Below are 26,520 nucleotides of genomic sequence, written 5' to 3' on the forward strand. Positions count from 1 at the left end.
CGATATAGCTATCCTACAAGTGACTTAGTATATGAGAGTAGTTATGGGCTAATTACATAAGATACTATAATTTTGAATGACATAGTAATCATCTATATGACAACAAGTTTGATATATCACCTTGGACAAATGTAGGTACAACACTAGTGACACTTCTCTTAAGAGCTTGTTAGGATTTTCACTATCTATATCTATTGATATAGTGTTAACAAGTGATGTGATTATACGTAATGGGACAAGTAACACATTGAAATTGATGCAATATATTGACTTTTACTTAACACAATTACATGACTTTGACATCAAGTGTTATCACCAAAAACTAATCATCTAGCCATAACTGATAGGCTCTAATGCTTCCTTCCTTCTCCTATTTTGTCATATTTGTACGTCCGTCAATCCTATCCCAAGTTGTTCTTAAGGGGGGATGTTAAGATATTCTGACACATAGGAAATAGTTAAGTATAACTTGGTCTAGTGTATATTTAGGTAAAGTGTGTTTCTTTAGTATGTACTTTTTGCAATTTACAATCCAACAGTCACGATATGTTCTAGACATGAAGTGATCTGAAGGTTCATTCTCTCCTTGGTATTACCGCCACTTGATCTGTGGCTTAACACCTGATTGGTCCATGATCTCTATTTAAATAGCATGGAGTGTCATTTGTAAGGTGACTATTCATGAGAGAAGCTTATGTAAATTTTCTTTCTTTTACATTAATAAATTGTCTGAAGTGGTCGTGTTGGCTCAGGTCGTGGACTGTTTCCCTCTTTGAGGGTTTTAACTACGTCAAGGATACTGGTGTATTGATTTGTGATCTGTTTGTGAGCAGTGTCCTTTGGTGTTCTATCTGAGGAACTTACCCTGTAAATTCCTACATGGTATCAAAGATATTTGAGGGCTACATCCGTTGGTGATCCAAATCCAAAGTCGAACAACTGCATCTGACTGTCATTTCTTAGATCTACTATTTCTGACCACTTTCGGGCCGAGAGGACTGCTCTATTATGTTAGTAGCATCTGTTCCAGCAAGGAACCCCTTTCTTTTCACACGAAAAGGTTTTCAGTAGGCTTAACTACGTCAGTTTTAAGATCTAGAGGTATACAGTCTTTATTTATAGTTTTAGTTGTTTATCTCTCTGTTTATTTCGGTTTATTTATCTCTCTATTTTTTATTACTGGATCCATACCTTTCATTTCTATGTATTCTCTTTGCCCCGCAAATCTATGTGATCTGGGCAAATCAGAAATAGAAAGGAAGGGTTTTTCTCATGCGTATGCTTTTTTCCGTTACGCCTTAGTATGATCTTGGAAAATCAGAAACATTGAGGAAAATATTTAGTTTCTAGCGAATTCTAACTTCAAGCCGTAAGGTTTGGTTTTTTTGCATGTCCGTTTTGGGTTGTGTGGTTTTTTGTTTTGTAGGCAAAAGGGGATTTCTCAAGTAAGCATGCACTCCAAAGCTTCAGTGGTTAAAAAAAAAACCCTTTCTCTTTTCCAAAAATTACTAACCTTTTAAACTAGCTCGCTTGGTCCAAAGTTACTTTATGAGAATAGAGGTCTTGGGTTCAAGTGTTTCTTTTTGTTGAGGCACTTTTTCAAAAATCACATGTAACTTCTATTTTAAAGTTAATTTATGTAAAAGGGTTCTCACCCATTATAAAAAGTGAGTCATTTATAATTCTAAAGTCTCTTTATCTTTTATTTAAGTTACAATTTAGTGGGTATCTCATAAAGTACCATTGTAAAAGTGACTTTCACTTATTTATAAAAGTGGGTCACATAATTTTTTTTTATTTTTTTTTAAGTGAGTTAATTGGATTAAGTTTGGAAAGGGGGTGGCAGGGGGAGGGGGGTTTAAAATATAACATTATCATTCACTTATGCATATTCACGTACTTTGTCGACATCTTCAACAACTTTTGTTCAAAAAGCCATAACTTCTTCATCCAGAAACCGTTTTCAGAAACGTTCTTTGTAATCGAATTAATTTTTTGAGATCTTTCCATTGGAACACTTAGTTTCACCATCTATGCTTCAGTTTCTGTTAAAATGAAAAGTCCATGCCAAGTTATTCTTGACAGCACCAACTACTTCCAATGGTTGTCCTACATGGAGGATTTACTTAGAAGTAAAGGTCTTTATAGAATAGAATCAAGCTAAGAGTCTAAACCTAAAGATGAACATAAGCAAGCCAAATGGGAAAATAAGCAAGATCAAGCACGTGGGTTGATAGGGATGCCTATTTCTCAAGACCTTAGATTCCATATCGCAGACCTCAATACCCCAAATGAAGCAATGAAAAAACTCAATAAAGTTTTTTGAATTAAAAATGAAATTAGAGCCCATCAACTTGAGAGAAGCTTATGTAAATTTTCTTTCTTTTACATTAACAAATTGCTTGAAGTGGCCGTGTTGGCTCAGGCCGTGAACTGTTTCCCTCTTTGAGGGTTTTAACCACATCAAGAATATTGGTGTATTGATCTGTGATCTGTTTGTGAGCGGTGTCCTTTAGTCTTCTATCTAAGGAACTTACCCTATAAATTCCTACATAACTTACTAGATGGATCAAAGTACACCATGTAGGGCCAATTTTACCATAGTAAAATTGCTTTCACTAGAAGAAATTACTTAATAAACCACATTTGTTAAGTTATTTCTCATTAAACCCATGATGAATAATTAATTAAATTGTTATTTATTTAATTATCTTCTAGTAATAATTAATTAAACCACTGTTTAACTAATATTCCTTGTCATATTTGACCCAATCATGACAAATAATTAGATAAATCAATATTTTTCTTATTTTTCTCTAGGAATAATTAATTAGTCATTATTTAGTTATTTTTCCTTGTCAAGTTTGACTAAATCCTCTAGGAATACTTAAACAAATCATTATTTATTTATTATTCCTTAACCACATTCCTTGATATGATAAATAAATCATTTATTTATTCATTATTTCTAACTAAAAGTATTTAACCGATTTCAATACTTTTTCCCTCCAACCAAATATAATTAAATATTCCAAAGATTAATATTAGATTTTGGTTAATAACATTACATTATTTTCCATTATTCGAGAATAACCCAATATTTTGTTATAAATTGGAGGGTTTTACATCCATTCTTCACTTTGGATCATTTTCATTGTTGCGCTCACTGTTGTAACTTTGATTATAATCACTGTCACTTGCCATTTTCTTTTTCCATTTGAGTTCCCATTGAGCTCAAACATTTTTTGTTGGGTTTACACATTATAAAGAGGAGAGACTCTACAGAGCTAAAGACATTGAGGATAGCTAAGAACCCATCCCACAGAGGGGGACTTCTAACATCATTTTTTCCCTTCATTGGTGTCACATAATGAAATCTATTCTTTATATCTGGTTTTCATTGGGTTATTGGAGTTATTTGCACTTAATTCCTTATTTCATTTTGTTGTTTAACTATTTTTGTTGCATAGATCAAGACTTTGGCGGGTTTTGCTTCTATCATTTGATGCATATCCACACTGTTTTACAACCATTTTTACTGTTGAGGCTGTTTTTCATCCACAGTCTAAAGTGGTTTCTTTTCATACACCTTTGAGAAGAAAACACTCTAACAGATGGAAACTCCGCTGCATTTTAAATTCTAATTCGGAAACCTGGGTGACGTTCAGTTTTCAGCTTAGGGTTTTTCTTTTTTTAGTCTCTTAATGTTTTTTACTAGCATTCTAACCCTAGATCAGTCAAATTTCTAACTTCTGAAAGTTTTCTGGTTATTTTTGCAGGTGACAAGAACCAACCGCAATAGAGACGACACTTTTTTCTGAAACTTGCCACTCGAGAACTGAGCAGAAATCACAGTTTTCAAGCCAAAACTTGCACTTTGGACCTCTAGAATGCACTTCTTGGGCCAAAATATGTGATCCCAACCTAAAACAGGTCAGTACCTATGATTTTAGGGTTTTCCAGGATTTTTCTAATTATTTTTTGGGTTTTGCTGAGAGCACTCTACTGGGTTGGTTGACCACTGCCTTAGCCCCCTCAGGCCTTGATCTACTCTGTTTTGATTGTCGAAGTGGAATTTAGTCCCCTAGGTATTCTAGTATGCTTCCACCTTTGTAGGTGGAGTTCAACTGAGTAAGAAGTCTGAGTTTTTGTAGAGCTTTCAACCATACATTTAAGATCTGTACCTTTCCTTTTTAGATGTTAAAAGATAGGCTGTTTCCATCCAAAGTTCCCTCTTGAACCTTGTTTGTTCATTTGCCTTAGGGTTCCATTGTTTACCGTAGGTTCCACACCCATCGCCCTCTCTTTTGCAGTGATTTTCCTCACTGATTTTTTTATTGTTGTTGCACCACTTTCTAGCAACATAGTTTCATTTGATCCCAGTCACATCGACGCTTATATCTCTTGGCCATTTTAGTGTGTTTTCAGTTGATTTCGCCACCAACCAACACAGTGTTTGGAAACCCAATCTCGGTGGGGTTTAGATAGTTGATTTTATGTTTATTTTATGTTTTTAATTTTAGTTTATTTACAGTATTTCAACAATATTTTTCTTTTTCTTTTTTCAAACACGATCTGGGCTTAATTAATAAACACACATATTTGCACACACAAGCACACCTTAAGCGAAGGGCACTTGGTTAACACTGCCAAGCCAAGACTTAACTTAATTAATTTATCTCCCCAATAGAGATAGAGACATTTTGTTTATCTCCCTTCACCATTTTCGTGTCACTTGTGTCTTGCAACCATTGCACCACCAAGGTGTTTGTTGCAGAGACTTTTAGGTCTTCATCCCTAGTTTCCACTTGGACATATTACTCCTCCCTACAGGGTTCGAGTTAGTCCTCCCCTGAGTCCCCATACCGACTCTTCTTCTAGTTCATCTGATTTCGAGCCTCCTTCACTGCATACTGTCATCATGTCAAGACCCACTATAGGTGCAGGAAACTAACTTGGTGGTGGCTCCAGTCCTACCGCAACATTCACATCTAGCAGAACCATTACATGAACCATCCCAGTAACTCCTTTTCTACCTTTCATGGTTGGGTTAAGTCTCCCAATTTTTTTCCAGTTGATTAATGACCCCATAAACCACGATGTTGGTTGGCCAACTATGCAGACTAATATTCCCTCTGACATTACCAAGTTTGAGGGTAATACTGGAGAGGACCCCACTAATCACATCTACTCCTTCCATATGTGGTGTTCATCCAATTCCATCATCGATGGCTCCATTCATCCTCGGTTGTTCCAATGCATGCTCACTAGAGATGCTGTGAAGTGGTACATTGACCAGCCCTCCACTTGTCATTCCCTTTTGTGACACATTTTAAAGCTTTCCTTTCATATTTTCAGTTACCTCTTTGATAAGACACCAGTACTGAGCTCTTTACCACATTTTTTCAGTCCTCTGCCACCCGTCTTTCCAACCATGTCCAAGAATGGCATAGAAGGAGGAGCATGTGTCGTGCTCCTTCCTTCAAAGACCATGTCTACCTTGATTGGTTTCTTAGGACTCATCTAGTGCCCATTGCCAAAGATGTCACATCTCATTTTCCTTAGACAGAGGAAGAGGCTCTCCAAACCGCTCCGAGATATGACTTGATTTATGCTTAATCTGGTTATGTCTATACCATTAAACCAGACCTCCCACGTCCTGGTGATGCTAATGCACTAGGGGCATCTCACGCTGCCGACGGTGTCGTTGGAGCTATTTCACATCCTTCGTCATATACTCAACAGAGTTATGGCTATCCGAAGGGGGGCACTAGTTCCTCCAACACTTATCCCCTTCCTGCCAATAACGTGTATTTAGGACAAAGCACATCTTATGCATTCACCTAACCACATTATCAGATGTCAGGGCCAACTAGTGCTCAACCTATCTACCAGAATGTTGCCCCTTCACCATCTTACACCTATGCACTGTTGAGCACTCCAAACCCTCAAGCATTAGTGTCGTAGCCTCCATGCATCCTCAGCCTCAGCAGCCATCACCCCCTCAGGGTCAAGTGTATGCACAACAAAGTGCAACCATTCCCCAAAATTCGAAGAAAAAGAATAAGGGGAAGGGTAACAAGGGTAACCAAGGTAACCAAGGTAACCAACCTAATCAACCCCAGGGGAACCAGCCTAACACCAACAACCAGCAACAGGGAAACCAGCCCAAGCAAAATAAGGTTGTTCATATTAACAAGCCTTGTGCATGTTGTGGTGTACATGGCCATTATACTCATGAGTGTCCCCTCTTACCTCAGATGCAGCAAATGTTGGAAGCCCAAGCGACTTCTAAAGGTCAACCACCCATGGAGAAACTGCCTCAGAATCCTGCTCCATCTCAAGCGATCGTGCTTATGAATCTTTTCCCTCAGTAAGGATTTGTTGTTACTCAACCTCAGCAAGGTCAAGGAGCCCACCCTCCCCAACCTTCTTGTCCTGGTGACTACCATCTTCTCATGATGAATTCTGATGGGGACAGTACCTTTGATGTCAACCTGCAAACTACTCAGCCATGTCAATACGACAAGCCATCAACTTTGTCCACAATCGATCCAAAATCCAAAGAGTCTACTGAGTCTCTTACGAAATTAAATGGTCCTTTACAGATCCCTCAGCCCAAGGTTGAGTCAAATCCCAAGATCCCCAAAGGGCCATTACGTCATAATGCGTCTTCTAACTGAGTTGCCCACATGTACAATATGGTAGATGACTTGGCGCAATCACCTGCCACCGTGTCGATGATGGAGGTCCTCTAGTCATTCCCATATCAAAAGAAAGATATACTAACTGCTTTGGGCATAGTAGATCCTTTAGATGATCGTTTGATTGTCTTTCTTGTTGATGTGTCAGAACATCCCCCATTGCTTTCTAGATACCAGTCTAAGTCCGTAATGCCATCATCTTCTGATGCATTATTGATGAAGGTGCATCCACCTGTGTGATGTCTGTTGCCATTTGGAAGCAAATCAAGTCACCTTAACTGTCCCCATCCACCATCACTTTGCGCGCTTGGGACGGTCACCCCTCCCAGCCTCTCAGCATGTATCACAATTGTCTAGTGACTCTTGCGGGCAAGACTATTTCTGTAGACATTGAGGTTATTGATTCCCCTCTAGATTACAACATTTTATTGGGGCATAGTCACTTATGCCATGTCAGCTTTCGTGTATGTGGTTTTCTGCAAGTTTTGCTTCCCCCATGAAGGGAATATCGTCACTATCGATCCGTTGATGTACTACAAGCCATCATCCTTGACCTCCCCTGAGTCCATTATCTCATTGGTGTATGATAATCAGTGTACCACCCCTCTCACCAGTGTTTCACCCAGAGTCTACAAAGACTCCACCTTGTTGGGTGCTTTCCCTGGTCCTCCCCCTCCCATCTCTGAGCCCATCTCATCGAGTGTTTTCCTGTTATAAGCATCACAGGTAGCTCAAAAGGATCCTGGTACATTTGGTCAACAGTCAGTTCCACAGCACCCTGCTATTGCGACTTCAGCCAAGCCATCAGAATCTACCCCTCCAGGACCTCCTCCTTTTGTGGGTACCTCTCCTTTATTCCCACCAAGAACTCTTCCTGCAAGTCTTAACCATCCAGGAATCATTACGCTTGGACATTATCATACAGGACAGATACCTTTCTTGTTTCCTCCTCCTGAAACCTTGTTTGTCCCTATCATGGCTTCATTGAGTCTCCCTAATATGACTTTGGGGATCCCAGACTAGTACATTGATCCTCCAGTGAGCACTCCGCCTGGTCATCTTAGACCATATCATGGTTTGGACCTAGTTCAACTAGTCCCTACGACCCTTGCACTGCTCTAGTTCCACCACAATCTGAACAAGAACCCACTCCTATTGTGTAAGCATCTAGATAGGGGGGCAAAGCCAAGTTGAAGGAACTTAAGTACAAGGCTCCCTAGACAATTCCAGCTACCCCTAAGCCTACAAAGTTGACACCTCATTTTGATTTATGTGAAGTTGTTGGGCATGCCACCAATAATTGTCCTGATCTCCCTCGCCTCAAGTCCATAGCCAACGATATGTTTCCTGAGTCTAACATCATGGTGGTCCATGTTAACTTACCTGACTCTACAAATAAACTTAAATTGTTGCGCGTGAATCACCCTTGTGATGTGTGTGATAACTACGAACATTATACCCATCATTGTCCTCATCTCGACGAGTTTCATGAATAACTTCAGGAAGTTTGTTAGTTCGAGGCCACTCGTAGTGGGTCATCTAGCCCTTTTCTTGTAATTTTTGGTCCCACTCCTATACCAAAATAGGGGGACTCTATGTAGGTTTTAACCCCGTACAGAAATTGCCTGCATATGAATTCTGCATACGAATTCTAAAACACAGAAAATAAATAATGCGAGAGCAGAACACATAAAACACATATACACAGAGATTTTCCCCTGGATCCCAAAACCGGGACTACTAGCTTGATTTTTCATTATGTTCCTTTCAATGTTATAATGCATATTTATACATGCCGAAGCATCCAATACCATGGACAGAAAACCATCGTGTCCAATACCATGGACCAAAAACCATCGCGTCCAAAAAACATGTGCGAAAATCATGCACAAAACCATAGGTGGGTTCGCCCAGCCTAACATAGGGTCCAAAACCAAAATTTTCTAGGGCGCTGCCCTAGACCCCATAAAGTGGGGTTACGTGTGCCCCTAAAACCCCCTGTTAACTACATGGAAAGAATATAACACAACCCAACATTCTCCCACTTGTTGTTTTCTTTCCATAGGGGGCCACAAGAGAGCTTAGTCACTTTTCCAGCCCTAAAATGCCCATTGTCTCTCTACACCAAGAGAACTTCTCAGAACTCACAGATTTTGTCAATGCATCTGCAATATTCTTCAAAGTGTCCACCTTTACCAACAACATCTTTTTGTCTTCTATCATTTCCCTCTCAAAGTGATACTGAACATCAATGTGCTTTGTCTTTGAATGATATGCGGGGTTCTTTGCCAAGAAAATTGCATTTTTGCTGTCACGGTCTATCCTTATAGCTTCCTGTACTAACCCCATACTTGAACACAATCTCTACAACCAAACTGCTTCCTTGCTTGCATGAGTGGCTGCCATGTATTCTGCCTCTGTAGTTGACAATGCCACTACAGATTTTTTCTTACTCATCCAACTGAATGTACCTCCAAATAGGTTAAACACATACCCACTTGTAGATCTTCTTTGATCCAGATCTCCAGCCTAGTCTGCATCAACAAAGCCATGAATATCCAACACTCTGTCCAATCCTAGTCTTCCTTGGTACCACAAACCATAATCACTAGTGCCATGCAAATACCTGAAAACTCGCTTCACTGCTGTCCAGTGCTCCTTCCCTGGTTTTGACATAAACCTGCTCAATACTCCCACTGCATGTGCAATGTCTGGTCTAGTATAGACCATTGCATACATCAGGCTACCGACTGCACTTGCATATGGAACACGGGACATGTCCTCTTCCTCTTCTTGTGTCTTGGGACATTGTTCAGCAGATAACCTCACACCTACAGGAATAGGAACCTTCACTGGTTTACTATCCTGCATATTAAACCTCTGTAATATTGTCTCGACATACTTCCTCTGGTTTAACCAGAGCTTCCTCTTTGCCCGATCTCTTTTAGTTTCCATGGCCAAAATATAGTTTGCAGCACCAAGATCTTTCATGTCGAATTTGGAGGACAATTGGGTCTTCAAATCCTGGATAACTTCTTTGTCATTTCCAACCAACAACATATCATCCACATACAAGACCAGATAAATAACACAGTCACCAATTAATTTAAAATACACACAGTGATCTGCTTTGCTTCTAGTGAAGCCAAGTCCCCATATAAATGTATCAAATTTCTGATACCACATCCTTGGTGACTGTTTTAGCCCATACAGAGACTTCTTTAACTTGCATACCAGTTCTTTCTTACCCTTCACCGCGAAGCCTTCAGGTTGCTTAATGTAGATTTCCTCTTCTAGATCCTCGTGAAGAAGTGCTGTCTTCACATCCATCTGTTCTACCTCAAAATCAAAAGCAGCAGCAGCAGATAAAAGTAATCTAATAGAAGTTACCTTGGCAACAGGAGAAAAAATATCACCAAAATCAATTCCTGACACCTGGGAATAACCTTTTGCTACCAACCGAGCTTTGTATTTCTCCACCTTTCCTTCTGCATTTGTCTTCTTCTTGAACACCCATTTGCTACCAATGGGTTTCCTTCCAACCAGCAACTCCACCAGATCCCAAGCCTCATTTTTGTGCAAAGATGCCATTTCATCAACCATGGCCTCTTTCCAGAGTTTTCCATCCTCTGAATCTACTGCTTCCTTCATAGTTCTGGGATCATCATCAGTAAGAGACAAAGAAAAATTTGAACAGAAAGCAGATGGACTATACCTTTTAGGCTACCTTCTTTCTTGAACTGATCTTATTAGACCTAGAGTTTGTGGCTCTTCATCTTCTGATTCCTCCTCTGCTGTAGAGTCTGATTCTTCCTCCTTTAGCTCAAACTCTATCTTCTCGGGTTCCTTTGGTTGGATTTCATGTTTAATAACATCTTTCACCTCTCTAAACACCACATCTCAGCTGTACACAACCTTTCATGTGACTGGGTTCCAAAGCCTATAACCCTTTAAACCATCCTTATACCCAATAAAGATGCACTTTTTAGATTTACTATCCAACTTGGTTCGTTTCTCCTTTGGAACATGTACATATGCATCACAACCAAATACCCTCAGATGTGAAAGAGAGGGTTTCTTACCAGTCCATACCTCTTGTGGAGTCTTATCCTCCAACGCTAATGAAGGTGACCTGTTGACCAGGTAACATGCAGTGTCCACTGCCTCTGCCCAGAATTCCTGTCCTAACCCGGCACCACTGAGCATGCTTCTTGCCCTTTCCATCAATGTCTTATTCATTCTTTCTGCAACTCCATTTTGTTGAGGTGTATATGGAGTAGTATTCTATCATGCTATACCACACTTCTTACAGAATTCTTCAAATTCCTTACTGCAAAACTCTCCACCGTTATCTGTCCAAAGAACCTTTATCTTCTTCTCTGTATAGTTTTCCACCAGAGCCTTAAATTCTTTAAACCTGTCAAAGACTTTAGATTTCTTCTTAAGGAAATATATCCATGTATTCCTTGAGAAGTCATCTATAAATGCTACATAGTACACAAACTTACCCAGTGATGGAACCTTCACAGGTCCAAACACATCACTGTGCACAAGTTCCAATATCTGTTTCACCCTCTTATTACTAGAGGGGAAACTCACCCGATTTTGCTTCCCATATACACAATTTTCACAGAAATCAAAATACAGAGAGCTATTATTCATACCTTCTACCATACCTTTACCACGAAGTATTTGAAGGCCCTTCTCTCCAATATGTCCAAGCCTTTGATGCCACAGCATGGTCTTTTCTCCAGAGACCACTAGATTTTCTACTCCACTTTCAGGAACCATGGAACTGTTGCACCCATCAACAACAGTGCTACCTTGCAGCTTGTACAGAGTTCCAATCTAAACTCCCCACATCAATACCACTACCCCCTGAACCATCTTGCAGGTATCCTTCTCAAACACTATTTTTACACCTACATCATCCAGCTTACTAACAGAAATCATATTTCTGGCTAATGCAGGAATATGTAGAACACCCGGAAGCGTTCTAACCCTTCCACCTTGTAGCTTCAAATTTACTTTTCCACGACCAATGATTCTAGCCTTCCTGTCATCCCCCAAGAAGACATCACCACCATCATATTTCTCATACTCACAGAACCACTCTCTATGGAAAGTGAAGTGAAAGGATGCACCTGAGTCAATCAACCATGCCTCATGATCTACATGTGTACTTGAAGAAGCTAAGTACACATCCCCACCTTCATCTGAGGTGGTTTTCACCTCTGTAGAAGGAGCCTCATCAGATCCCTTTCGTTTGTCAGGAGCTTTAGATTTACAGTCCCTTTTGAAGTGGCCTTCCTTTCCGCATTTCCAACACACCACCTTTATAGGGTTTCCTGGAGATTTAGATCTCCCTCTAGATTTAGATCTCCCACTCGATGACTTATTTTTGTTTCTGTTCTGGGACCGTCCTCGTACAGACAAGGCATCACCATTTTGGCTCTCCATATTTTTCTGTCTCATCTCCTCCATCAACAAGGCTGAGACTATTTCATCAAACTGCAAGGCAGTTGCATTGCTACCTATTGCAATAACCAGACTATCCCACGAATCTGGTAGAGAACACAACAAAATGATGCACTTATCTTCATCTGAAATTTTAATATCAACAGATGCTAACTGACTTACCACAGTATTAAATTCGTTTAGATGCTCTATCACCTAGTCTCCATCTTTCTTCCTCATGTTATACAGCTTTTTCTACAAGAACAATTTATTCACCAGAGACTTAGATTGGTACAAAGTCCCTGACTTGTCCCACAAAGCCTTTGCTGTAGCTTCCCCTGATACATTCAGAATACTGAATTTGAGACACACAATTGTATTGTGCTCTTTGCCTTCCGATCCAACTTCTTCCATTCTTCATCGGACACTCTCATTGGTTTAGTACCTAGATCTACTACGATCCACTGATCTTTATCCACCAACAGATCCTCCATCTTGAGTTTCCACAACTCAAAACTCTGACCATTAAATTTCTCAATCTCTATCTTTCCACTACTCGCCATCTTCTTTCACCACTAGAATCGATCTCGCAGATCTCCCGCTGAACAAGGTCTACCACAGGCCTGAGCGAAACCCCTCAACAACAAAGGCGTCCCCTTGAAGCCAAATATGCTCTGATACCAAATGTAGGTTTTAACCTCGTACAGAAATTACCTGCATATGAATTCTGCATACGAATTCTAAAACACAGAAAATAAATAATGCAAGAGCAGAACACATAAAACACATATACACAGAGATTTTCCCTTGGATCCCAAAACCGAGACTACCATCTTGATTTTTCATTATGTTCCTTTCAATGTTATAATACATATTTATACATGCTGAAGCATCCAATACCATGGACCGAAAACCATCGCGTCCAATACCATGGACCGAAAACCATTGCGTCCAAAAAACATGTGTGAAAATCATGCACAAAACCATAGGTGGGTCCGCCCAACCTAACATAGGGTCCAAAACCAAATCGGGACGCTGCCTCGGACCCCATAAAGTGGGGTTACGGGTGTCCCTCAAACCCCCTGTTAACTACGTGGAAAGAATATAACACAACCCAACACTCTGGTCCCACCATCATTATCCGTCCCCCCAATGTCGAGATGATGGATTCCATGGTCCATATCTTTTACATGTTGTCATCCTTGAGATCCTCGTAGGAAAACCTCTTTAAGGTTTCCCCACGTGCTTTGGTTGAACCTTCCTCGTCAAACTCTCAGGTCTCAACATCGGTAGACCTAACATCTACTAGCTCTTTGTCTACCATCCCAGACGTTGCGTATGTGAATCTTCTTTCTCAGGATGATGCACCAAGTAGTTTCACCGCATCGTGTAGTCTCTTTTCCTCTAGTCCTCCCATATTCCATTCCGACGAGGACATCATGGAAGCCATGACTACCCATAATTACCCTTGGGATGATATTCACCATTGTACGTACTTCCTTCCATATTTGTGAACCCAAAAGTTTGCCCCCCATCTCACTCATGATGATTGACAACAAATTCAATACCAAGCCCCTTGCTACCTTCTCATAGGCGATGATCTTTATTGTCGTGATGTTAATACTATCCTTCATCATTGTCTCACCCATCCTGAAGTAGGGCAAGTGCTCAATTCCTGTCACAGTGGCGCTTCTAGTGGTCACCTCTCCGGTATGGCCACTGCCTAGAAAATCATGCATGCTAGTTACTTTTGGCCTTCCCTCTTCAGTGATTGCATTGAGGCAATCAAACACTACCCCAATTTCCAGCATTTTTCGCCAAAGGCAAGAGCCCCATTGGCTCCCCTCTATCTTGTCATCGCAACTGGTCCTTTCTGCAAATGGGCCATTTATTTTATGGAACGTTAACAACTGTCTGTTAATAACCATAAGTATATTATCGTGGCGGTTGACTATTTTACCAAATGGGCTGAGGCCATGCCTACATTCAACAACATGACGAATACTGCAACCCTTTTCTTTTTTAACCATGTTATCGCTCGATTCGAGGTTTCGAAACAATTGGTCTCTGACCATGGCCGACATTTTGAAGATGAGGTATGGCATGAGCTATCCTCATTGTTGGGCTTCCAACACCAATATTCATCATCTTATTACCCCCAAGGTAATGGACAAGTTGAAGCAGTCAACAAGATTCTCAAAATGATGCTTCAGTGGACGGTGAATAAGAACAAGACCAACTGGAACCTTATGCTCTTCCCAGCTTTGTGGGCCTATAGAACTTCTGTTAAAACCACCATCGGGTTTACTCCTTTCCACCTTGTTTTTGGCGAGGAGGCAGTCTTATTGATCAAGTGTGAGATCCCTTCCCTTCACCTAGTTGTCGAACTTCTCCCTGACACCCAACCATTAGAACAAAGACTTATCATGCTTGAGCGTGCCTCTGAAGACCGTTGTGTTGCTTTGCAAACCATTGAAGCAGCCAAAAAGCGCACCAAAGCCCAGTATGACCAAAAAGTCCACCCTCGTACCTTCCATGAAGGTGATCTTGTTCTGGTGTATGACCAGGCCCATGATGTCCTGGGACATGGGAAGTTTGAATCATTATGGCTAGGACCTTACATCATTCGTAAGGACTTAGGCAAGGGGGCATATCTCTTAGAGGATTTCGAAGGCCAACTTCTTCCTAATCCTCACAATGCACTCTACCTCAAGAAATTTTACCCATAGCATATCCCATTGATTTGCATGTATTTATTTTTTTCATGCATTTAGGTAGGTTGCATCATCTCATTTGTTGTCTTTTTAACCTTTCAGATGGATCCATCATCCACACTGTATATCGGTTATGCCAATGGTGCGAGTCGCTTCTCCAGGAATCTAGCCTCAGCATCATGGGCCATTTTCACCCCCTTGCATATGCTAGTCCATTCCAGCGGCATGTGAATTGGATAATCCACCAATAACCAGGTCGATGATGTAGTGATAGGTTTGTTAGTCGATTCCCTTGCTCATTGCATCTTTCATCTTCATGTTCGTTTATATTCCTTGTTGCTTTTCATGAAATTGAATGGTGTGTATCATGTGCATAACCAAGTCCTATTTAGAAAATATCTACGAGTTAAGTTGCTGGTACGTGAATTTGAAACCATTACTTTTAGTCATGTTCCTCAAGCCCAAAATAAATATGTAGATACCATTGCAAATAACATTCTAGATTGGCATTTATCACATGTATACCACAGAAGACAACCATAAACAAAACACATGGAAAACCATCATCATCATCATCATATATATATATATATATATATATATATATATATATATATTTCATCTTTCTATTTGTCAAGTAAGTACTGAGTCCATCGTTTTCCTGGTATCAAAGCCCATTCTATTTCTAGTTACTGTTAACATGGATAGAATGATGAAAGAATTTTCTTTGGTTAATAGAACCCGTATAAATGAAGCAAGTAGTAGAGAAGCTGAATATGATATAGAAGAATAGCCTTTAATAGACCTGTCCAAGTGGAACCCCCCTGAGCTCACAAGCTCCCAGGTCTATAAAGATACTACTATGTTTGTACTTACAAAGAAAATCAATCTTAAAGAAGTTGAATTAAAAGTCCGCATCTCTGGGGAAGCAACCCAAGTTGTTGGGTTAAAACTGTTTCAAGATAAGGAGCTAGAAACGTTTAAAGAATATGTAAAAGCCAAAAAAATGAATATATACATTTTGGAGGAATAAGACTTGGTTTAGTTCCATTATTCAGGAATGGAATAAATGCTCCAGTCTTAGCAGAGCTATTCGACTCTAGACATCTAGATTATGAGCAGGCTAGAATTGGGTCCATAACAGGCAACCTGATTGCAGGATGTCAGTATGGTACTATTTATCCAAACTACACCATGAGCTTATCAGATAAACATCTAAAAGATGCATGGAAGTTAATGGTGGGAGTACAACATCTAAAAATGTTACCAGAGTCTGAATATTTGTCAATAATAATGCAAGCTTCTTTCCAGCTAACAAATACAGCTCACTAGAAAATGAAACAACCCATACTTAAAGACTGTGTCACTACAGGTTTAGCAATAGTAGATGCCCAAGGAGTGACATATGAAGAAGTAGGACTACCGGAAAATTGGTACTTTGAGTATCAAGCTGCAAATAAAGAACTAAAGAAAGAAAAATGTCCGCAAAGGATAGTTTCATCTGAAGGAAAGATTCAAATCATTCCTTCACATTTAGATCAGATAGAAAGACCTATTTTTTGACCACCTAGGTTATCTATAGATATCCCACAAAACCTGGTAGACATAGAAAGGTCTAGCAGACCTAGCAGCAGTAGGTCGAACAGATCTGAAAGTAGCAGCTGTCTGATTATTCCAGAAGAAAAACCTTTCATGGCTAAAGCATTCAAGTTTAAAGGGTGTATATTTCAAGAACAATCATTACCAAAGGGCTACAGATCATTAAAAGATTCTATAAACCAGAAAGCCTTCAGAAATACTAGTTCATCCTCAATACCCCCAGTTGAAGAATGGCAGTTTCAGAATAAAAGGTTTCACAAAGGTGTAAAATGGCCACCTAAGACCAAATATTGCACAACCAGTGACAATAGATCACATCAGCTAGCTACAAGAGTAGATTGTGCTCCATTGATAGAGCATTCAACGACATCCCCTAAAGATTTGGAAGAATCTTATCAACTTTCAAATCATCTTTCAAATTGGTGTAATCATGCAGAGGTAGCCATAGATGATTTGGGTTGTCAAGAAAAACAAATTCTGCAGAATCTAAAGTTAATCCAAGATAATCAAACTTTAGATAAACAAGCAAAAGATGAGAGAAGGAAGAAAAGAGAACTTAAAAAAAGGAAAAAGTCAGAATCTAATAGATTTGAAAATCTAGGCATATGGCAATCCCATAAAGAAGATTCTGAAGCTACAAGTTCTCAATCTATTGTTGAACCCAATAGGACAGAAGTATTGTCTTTTTCTGAGGGGGAGGGGTTAAGTAGAAAGCAACAGGTATTCTTTGTTTTTAAAAAAGGTGATTTGAAATTAGAAGATGCTGCCAAGAAATTTCCAAGCTTTATTAGACCCAGTCTAAACAAAGCACATATTTTCCATTCTGTACCAAGTATCCAAAAGTAGAAGAATATCTAATGGCATCTAATAGCAATGGCTATATTTTAGATTTAGATCATACAAACAACCCAACAGACTCAATCAGGGTATGGATTGGTGGTTTATGGAAAATGCAAATAATAGCCAAATTAGATAATGCTGCAATCTTTAATTTGGCAGAGAAAAGAATGATTGGAATAGTCTACACATGGTGGAGAACACCACCACAAGAAGAAAGAGAAGAGGTCATAAAGGCAGGATTAGAATTTTTTGAGCAATTACTCAGGAATCAGTTCTGTATAGAACCAGAGGACTCTAAGAAATAGGCAATGGTGGATCTGGCTCGTATGGAATTAAAAGATGCCAAAAGATTAGAAGAATTCTCCAAAGAATATTTCAGGCTCGTAATAACAATAGAGCTAAGCAATGATTTAATGACTAAAGTCACATTTCTGTCAAAACTCCCACACAACATAGGTGACTTAGTAATGAAAGATCTAGAAGAAAGGGATAGAAAGCTGCAAGCTATATATTGGGTAGATCTCATAAATCATTGTAAACAAAAACTGAAATATCTTTGCTGGCAGAAAAATGCTCAAGAAAATGCTACTAAACCATCACAAGAATGTTGTAAAGAAATACTCCCATGGACTCCGATGAAAAGAACAAATCATAAGAAAAGACACTTTGGGAAATACAAGATAAAATGGGTAGCAAATCCAAGGAAACCATTTCCAAAATACAGATACATAAAAAGAAGAAATGCTCTAGTCAAAGATGGATGTTGTTTTATCTATAAGAAAAAAGGACACTTTGTTGCTAAATGTCCTAAAAATACTTCATCAAAATTAAAAAAATGTATGGAAATGGATGAATTTGTAGATAATTGGTTTGTTGTAGATAGTGAGGATGAATTCTTTGATGTATATATTCTATCTGAAACAGAAGACACAGTAGAAGAAGAAGGTCTAGATATAGGTCAGAAAATGAATATTTGTATTGGATCAGATTGTGAGATAGAATCAAAATAATAAACAATAAGCGAGTACAACCAAACAGAATTCAGTGAAACAGACGACATATCAGAAGAATCAGAGGAAGAGGCATGCACAACTAGCAATAATCAAAGGAAAAGGAAAGGTGAACGACATATATTCAAAAGTTCCAAGTTTTTATCCAGTTCCCAAGAACATTGGTTACTCTAACAATACAGAATTCTCCCAACAATATGATTTAGAAGCTGAAATGAACCTGACGAAGAAAATAGTCAGAGAAAATGATCTATTGTACATAATAGTATAAATTCAATCAGGTAAAGATTGGGTTGAAGTAGATGCCTTCATCGATTTAGGAAGCTCAAACAATTTGGCCAGGCCAAGTTTGTTCAAAGCCTCATGGAAACCATTAAGGAACATAATCAACTTGAAAACCATTGGAGGTAATGCAACTCTCACCCATTATGTAGATAATATTCCTATGAAGATAGGAGGGAGCATTATAAAAATATCAGCAATCCAGTATTATGATCAGTCAAGCAGTCTGATATTGGGCATGCCCTTTATAACATTAGTCCTCCCAATAACAATAACTAAAGATAAAATCATTTGCAACATCAAGAATAAGGCAGTCTGTGTAAATAGAATTTGTTTAGCAGAATTAGATGTAAAAAACAGAAAAACTAACAAAAAAAATGAGAAAACCAAAAAAAGATAGAAATGATTGGAAAGAAGTATTGCAAACATATGAAGCAAAATAAAAACATCATCATCTTAATAAAGCTATTAGAGAAGAACACTGGTCAGATGAACACAAAGACATCCAAAAAAAGTTACTCAAATTTTGTTCGAGTGATCCCCAAGAATTTTGGGACAAAACAAGTCCAATGCAGGACATTGAAACACTCCATGATAACAGAGTGCAAGGAGGTGTTATTATATGCACACCTCAAGATGAACAAGAAGTGAAAGCTCAGGTAAAAGAACTTCTTAAACTCAATATAATTGAAGAATCTACATCTCAGTATTTGTGCTCAGCTTTCATTGTTAGAAATCATGCAGAAGTGGTAAGGGGAAAAGCCTGAATGGTAATCAATTATAAACCACTTAATGCAATCACAAAGGACTTCAAATATCCACTACCAAGGCAAGAGGTTATAATGCAGAAGATACAGAAGTCAAAGATCTTCTCAAAATTTGATATGAAGAGCGGATATTATCAAATACAGATTAAACCAGAAGATCGGCACAAAACAACTTTCACTTGCCCGACCGGTTTCTTCCAATGGAATGTAGTTCCGTTTGGTCTAAAAAATGCACCTGCTTTCTTTCAACGACGAATGGACAACATTTTTAGTAGGTATGATTTCATAATCATATATATTGATGACATATTAATTCATAGTGAAAATATTGAAGAACATATTCTCCATTTGTATATATTCATAAAAGAAGTGGAAGCACATGGGATTGTATTATCAGATCAAAAAATAGAATTGTTCAAAGAAACTATTGAGTTTCTAGGAATAATTGTCATCAATGGACAAATTCAGATGCAGCCCCACATTGTACAGAAGATAACTAGTTATCCAGATGAATTACAAGACAAAAATCGAATCCAAAGATTTTTGGGAATTCTGAATTATGTACATAAATATATTCCTAAATTATCTTAAAAAATAGAAGTTATTAGAAAACACTTGAATGGCGGATGGAGCAGTTTAACGACCAAATTAGTACAACAGATAAAAAAGGAAGCACAGAGCCTGCCAAAACTCAAACCTCCAGGAACAGGACAATTAATTGTTGAGACAGATGCATCAGATGAATACTGGGGAGTGGTATTTCTTGAAAAAGGAGAAAATCAAGAAGAACAAATCTATGCATATAAATCAGGTGAGTTTTCTCCTAGTCAGAAGAATTATTTCACAGCAAAAAAGAAACTTTGGCTATATTCAATGGAATCCAGAAATTCGAATTATATCTTGCACCTGTTAAATTTATAATTAGAACAGATTGAAAGAATTTTCAATTTTTCTTAAATGCAAAAATTGGACGGAAAATGGCTAGAGGCAGATTACTATCCTGGCAAATATGGTTCCAACAGTATGAATTTGAAGTTCAATGGATACTAGGAAACTCAAATTGGTTAGCAGATGTGTTAACAAGATAAATGAACAAAATGTTCAAATTCGGATTTCATACACAATCAAATTCTCCTTTTGAGATGCCGGGAATAGAAGATAGCCAAACAACATTAGCACAAAGGCTTCAAGTTTTAGAACAACAAATACCACAGCTTACAGATGAAATAAAAAGGCTGGTAGGAATGAGAATGAGAAGAAATGAATGGATTAACAAAATTAGAGGTTATAAAACAAAGAACATCAGTACTCAACTAGGAATTAGGGACAAACTCTGCAAAATTCATCCTTGTGAAGGGATGAAGGTAAAAATATTATTCAGATCACTTACAAGTATGTGGTCTATCACATGGACACCACAAATGATACAAGTTCTAAAAATCATCAACTATTATCAGTTAGTCAAATGTGTAGATTTTGGAATGGGGATATATAATTCAGCCAAATTCTTAGATCAAGAAAATATTCCTATCCAAGAAGAAATAGCAAAATGGCTTAGGTCATTAAGAATCCCAAATTTTTGGGAAGAATTAAATCGGTCTTTCTATCAAAGTTGGGGAGAAGATTATGAAGCAGATGACAGATTTCCCATGTTTAATATTCTAGAACCTCATGCCAATTGGATAATAAAAGATGGAAGATGCACAAAAAAGAGAGAGATATGAATATCTCAAAAAATTGAAGATCTCTGAAATATTTAAGGATGACATATACACCATGGGAAACCATTGGTTTAACAAATGATTTATCATTTAACCCATTTGATCAATTATGGGTAAAAGCAAGAACATCAGTAAGAGCCTTTAGACTGGTTTACAATAAACAATTAATTCAAGATGTTTCAAAATGGTTTCGAACCTTTCCAGAAAACGCATTATCTCACAAAAAGGCAATTATTCAAGAAGCAGAATGAATAATTGGAAAAGATAGAACAATCAGATTAATTATCAATGTTAAATCTTTAATCACTTTAATAATTTATTCAGGAAATTGGATTGATGATACATTATGTTTGATCTGCTTGATGTTAACCTCAGGAAGTTGTAGCCATGTCATGTTTGATAATCAGTGCCTTATAGGAAAAGACATAAATCTGTAATGTAGACAATGGATAAAACACTCAATTGATAAAGAAATCGATTTCTCTGATCTTGTTGGAATAGAACTACCTGTCAATCATGTCAAACATCTAAATGCTGATAAAATCTGAATTCAAAGTTTCGAAGTAGACAACCTAGCACATGTAGATGTCCTATGAAAAAAACAAAGATACGACATGATGGGTAAATAAAAAAAGATTGAAACTAAACAATCATCAAAAACTAAAGAGGTTGATCCAGCACCGCCATGGTATGAAGACGCTCAACCAGACCCCATTCTATAGGAAGTGGATATCGAATATATTCTAGAGGCTCTAGAAAGACAAAAGGTGTAAGATGCCGATAAGACTTGCAATGACTGTGGAATGGATCCGTGCGTCTATGACTACAGTCACAGTGGATAAAATTGTGCATAAGAATATTTACTTTTGTAAAAGAAATATTGAGTAGACACTATGCGAGGACGATTCCTGGCAAGACCCTCAGTCATTCTAGATGCTTAGTTTAGGTTTGAAATCTGGATTTCAGATCTGAAGAGACTTCTCTAGTCTATAAATAAGTGTTTTTAACAAAGATGGAGCATCGTTCAAAATGAGCCCTCTTATGTTGTTATTCACATGGTATGTATATTTTGCTTGATTTAATATAGAAGCCTTTTGGGCCACCTATCTGAGGACAGTTCAGTAATTCTCAAAAGACCTTGGAGAGTATAAGGCGAAAATGAAGACCTAAGGAGTGGTCGTGGTTCGCATCTCTCGATGAGAGAGTTAGTAATTAGCCTAGCATTCGTCTTTCTAGTTTTCAAGTAAGTACTGAGTCCATCGTTTATATATATATATATATATATATATATATATATATATATATATAAGATGCATAATCACATTATGTATCACATAAAACATATAAGAGTTTGGAGCCCATAGTTCTAAATACATCCGACATGCCTATAGCATGTTACAAAAATCAAAACAAAGGGATAGTGGGTTCTCTAATAGCTTGGGAACCTCGTAGAAAGCTAACACCCCTCGAACCACCAAATTCCCCTGAATCTCAGATCAAAAGACGTCCACATCTCATTCACGCTAGTTGATTTTCAACTCTACCATACCTACAAAACACCACATGTATTGTTAGTTCAAAGATGAAAACACTGGTCTTGATTGTTTAATCTCTAGCCCCCACTAGGCTAGTAGATCACCCTCCCTTTCAAGTCCATCTCACAGGTTTTTGACCAATTCCTATGAGCTAGATTGCACTTCAGGTCCAAAAATACGCGAGATGACCATGAGGAGTAGCATGGGTATCGTAGAGAGCTGTGGGGCACCAAAATCATCAAGTAAACCACTAAAATTGAAGAGATCAATAAGGCAACCTATGTCAAATTTGCAGATCCTAATTCTGACAAGGTTTTTCTGCTACGATATCCATAAGATTTAGGGCTTTTTCCTCCTCTCCAAATTCACCAAAGATCATTGTGAAAATGAATTAAATGGCTTCCAAGAAGGGTCACTTCGTCACCTCTCAAAATCAAATTTCTTCATATGCGATGCTTGTACTTTGGGGACCACCTTCCCTTGGCACTTGTCATCTCATGTGTTGATTTTCGTCATGAGAAACCATCATTTTCTCATGTTTTCATCATCCCCGTGAGTCTATTCTGTGTGGCAACATCATCGAGTCACCCTTGTTCAAAGCATCCGCAATGAGTCACCTTTGCATCCATGGAGTATGTTTCATGTCCCATTGTATCATGTCACAGTATTCCATCCATATTTGCATACAATTCATCTCGTGTTACCCATTTTTGCCTTCCTTCATACTATCCACCATCCCCTCCAAAGTCGAGTCAGTCACTGGCAGGTCAACCATGCACTTTATGCTCTGACAAGGGAAGTCGTTTGTTTGTCCCTCAGTCCCATTTTCCATAGTGTCAATCCATCAGTCACATTAGTATGTTCCCTCGTGCCTTAGTTGAGGATCCTCATTTCCTCACCTATGGCGGGCCCTATTCTATCAACAGCAGCACATCTATTCCAGAAGAACGGCCTAGAGGGTGTTGTATCTTGGTTCCACCTTCGAATCTTGTTCAGTGCCTCAGATCAAGAAAATGGAATCATCATTTCCCTTTGACTTTGTTGTTTCATGCTTGTGATTCATATACTTTATGGTCCAGTCATGCAGCAGATTGTACCAGTGATTCCTAGGTGTGTGTGAGATGTTTCAGACCTCATGAGGGGGTGGCCCTTCAGGTAGCCCCCCACATGCCCGGATGACTTCATATTATGCTCCAGCCTTAGATGTAGTTACGCATATTTGATGGGTTCAGTTCCTACCACTTGCAGTGCTCAAAACATGCATGTCTCCTTCAGATGATCCATTCAGTTTTACAGAGCCCTTTCCTGTTCAATAGGGCTTCTTTGGTTGTTATACCCTCCCTCCCACACATTTTTTGAGGGAAGGTCCATTACGTCTCATGTACTTAGATGTTATTTTATTTAGTCTTGGCTCATGTTTTTCTAGGCGCATTATGTATATGGGATACATCGTATTATTTTCTGGCTCATTTATGCCAGCATGTCATGTACCATTCAACATGTACTTTAGTGCTCAGTTTCATTTTTTTGGGCACACCATTATTATTTGTACTCAGTTATCTCGGTGGGTATGGGTATGCCTCCCCCACCTCATTTGATATCAGGTACCACAAAATAAAAGGAGACTTACCTCAGTTAGTTGGTCTCACCCCCTCAATCACTATCCTCTTCTAATTCAACTCCATTGGTCTCTCTCTCTCTCTCTCTCTCTGTCTAGTGATTGTGTCCTTACAACGTACTTCGGTCATGCATTTTTCTCCTAATGCTCGTACGTTGGGGGAATCTGTTATCACCAAAAATTGATCATCTAGCCATAACTTACTAGATGGGTTGAAGTACACCATGTAGGGCCAATTTTACCATAGTAAATTTGCTTTCACTATAAGAAATTACTTAATAAACCACATTTGTTAAGTTATTTCTGGTTGAACCCATGAGGAATAATTAAATAAATCATTATTTATTTAATTATCTTCTAGGAATAATTAATTAAACCACTGTTTAACTAATATTCCTTGTCATATTTGACCCAATCATGAGAAATAATTAGATAAATCATTATTTTTCTTATTTTTCTCTAGGAATAATTAATTAATCATTATTTAGTTATTATTCCTTGTCAAGTTTGACTAAATCCTCTAGGAATACTTAAACAAATCATTATTTGTTTATTATTCCTTAACCACATTCCTTGAGATGATAAATAAACAATTTATTTATTTATTATTTCTAAATAAAAGTATTTAACCAATTTAAATACTTTTTCCCTCCAACCAAATATAATAAAATATTCCAAATGGTTAATTTTAGATTTTGGTTAATAATATTATATTATTTTCCATTATTCGAGAATAACCCAATATTTTGTTATAAATTGGAGGGTTTTACATCCATTCTTCACTTTGGATCATTTTCATTGTTGCGCTCATTGTTGTAACTTTGATTATAATCACTGTCGCTTGTCATTTGCTTTTTCCATTTGAGTTCCCATTGAGCTCAAACCTTTTTTGTTGGGTTTACACATTGTAGAGAGGAGAGACTCTACAGAGTTGAAGACATTGAGGATAGCCAAGAACCCATCCCATAAAGGGGGGCTGGTAATATCATTTGTTCCCTTCATAGGTGTCACATAATAAAATCTATTCTTTATATCTAGTTTTCATTGGGTTATTGGAGTTATTTGCACTTAATTCCTTATTTCATTTTGTTGTTTAACTATTTATGTTGCATAGATCAGGACTTTGGCAGATTTTGTATTTATCATTTGTTGTAGATCCACAATGTTTTATAGCCATTTTTACTGTTGAGGTTGTTTGTCATCCACAGTCTAAAGTGGTTTCTTTTCGTACATCTTCAAGAAGAAAACACTCCAACAATCAAGTACCTTGATTATGATGTGAAGTATTGATTGACTTAGTGAGCATTATATGATGAGACACTTGACTTGATGATCTATGCCATGAGACTGTATAATTCATTATAGCAACGATAATAAATCTTTGGTGAATTGATACACATTTAGTGACTTGATACATTGAATAGTGAAATGAAAATGACTGTGACAATGACAATGACATCATATGAGTTGATTGACTTATAGACACTTGGCATAATTAAGTTGATGTTTGACTTTGACCTAATATAAATAGAACTATAATGAATGCAATTTGACATGTTGACATACAACCTTGACATTCTTGATATAGATTTGTATTATGTATCTTACAGTGATGACCTAGAGGGTGTACCATCATAATGACATAAATTTACATGGTAGCAGGTCTTCAAGGAAAATGCCATTTTTTTATACAACCTATTGAAGAAGGATCGATAACAGGGCTTGACCAGTCAAATAATGATGTTTACTTATATGCTAGTAGCTCTTTGGGGACAGAGTTTGAAAGCATTGATTGCAGGAAATCGGGATGACCTAAGGCACCTTGGTTTGTGTTGTCATTTGGTAGCAGTGAAAATTAGTTGCAGCATCATGTGCGACTTGATACAATGTGGTAGCATGATATATTGAGTCTTGATGATTATTCATTCGTGAGAAGCTCAGTGCAGTGGCATACAGTGGTAGCCAGCAGATGTGTAGTGATCCATGTGTGCATTGATAGTGGTTGTGCATTGATGACTATTCATGCATGAGCAATGACATTCAGTGATAGGAAATAGTTTTGCAGTGTGCAGTTATAGTGCTATGCAATTTAACAATGAAAACTTAATGTGAAGCTTTGTGCAGTGATCAGTGGCTACCAAGATTCGACATTTATTCTACATCTTCCTTACAACTATTCTACATTGATTGAGAGTACAGGGGATCCAGTTTGAAATTTGTGAATGTGGTCTTCTAGCTCGTCAAGGAAGGTGTTTGGAGTCACCTTCAGGTTG

This window comes from Pinus tabuliformis, chromosome 9 (assembly GCF_031772625.1).
Source record: "Pinus tabuliformis cultivar Carrire ecotype Pingquan chromosome 9, CPIR1, whole genome shotgun sequence".
NCBI classification, from domain to species: domain Eukaryota; kingdom Viridiplantae; phylum Streptophyta; class Pinopsida; order Pinales; family Pinaceae; genus Pinus; species Pinus tabuliformis.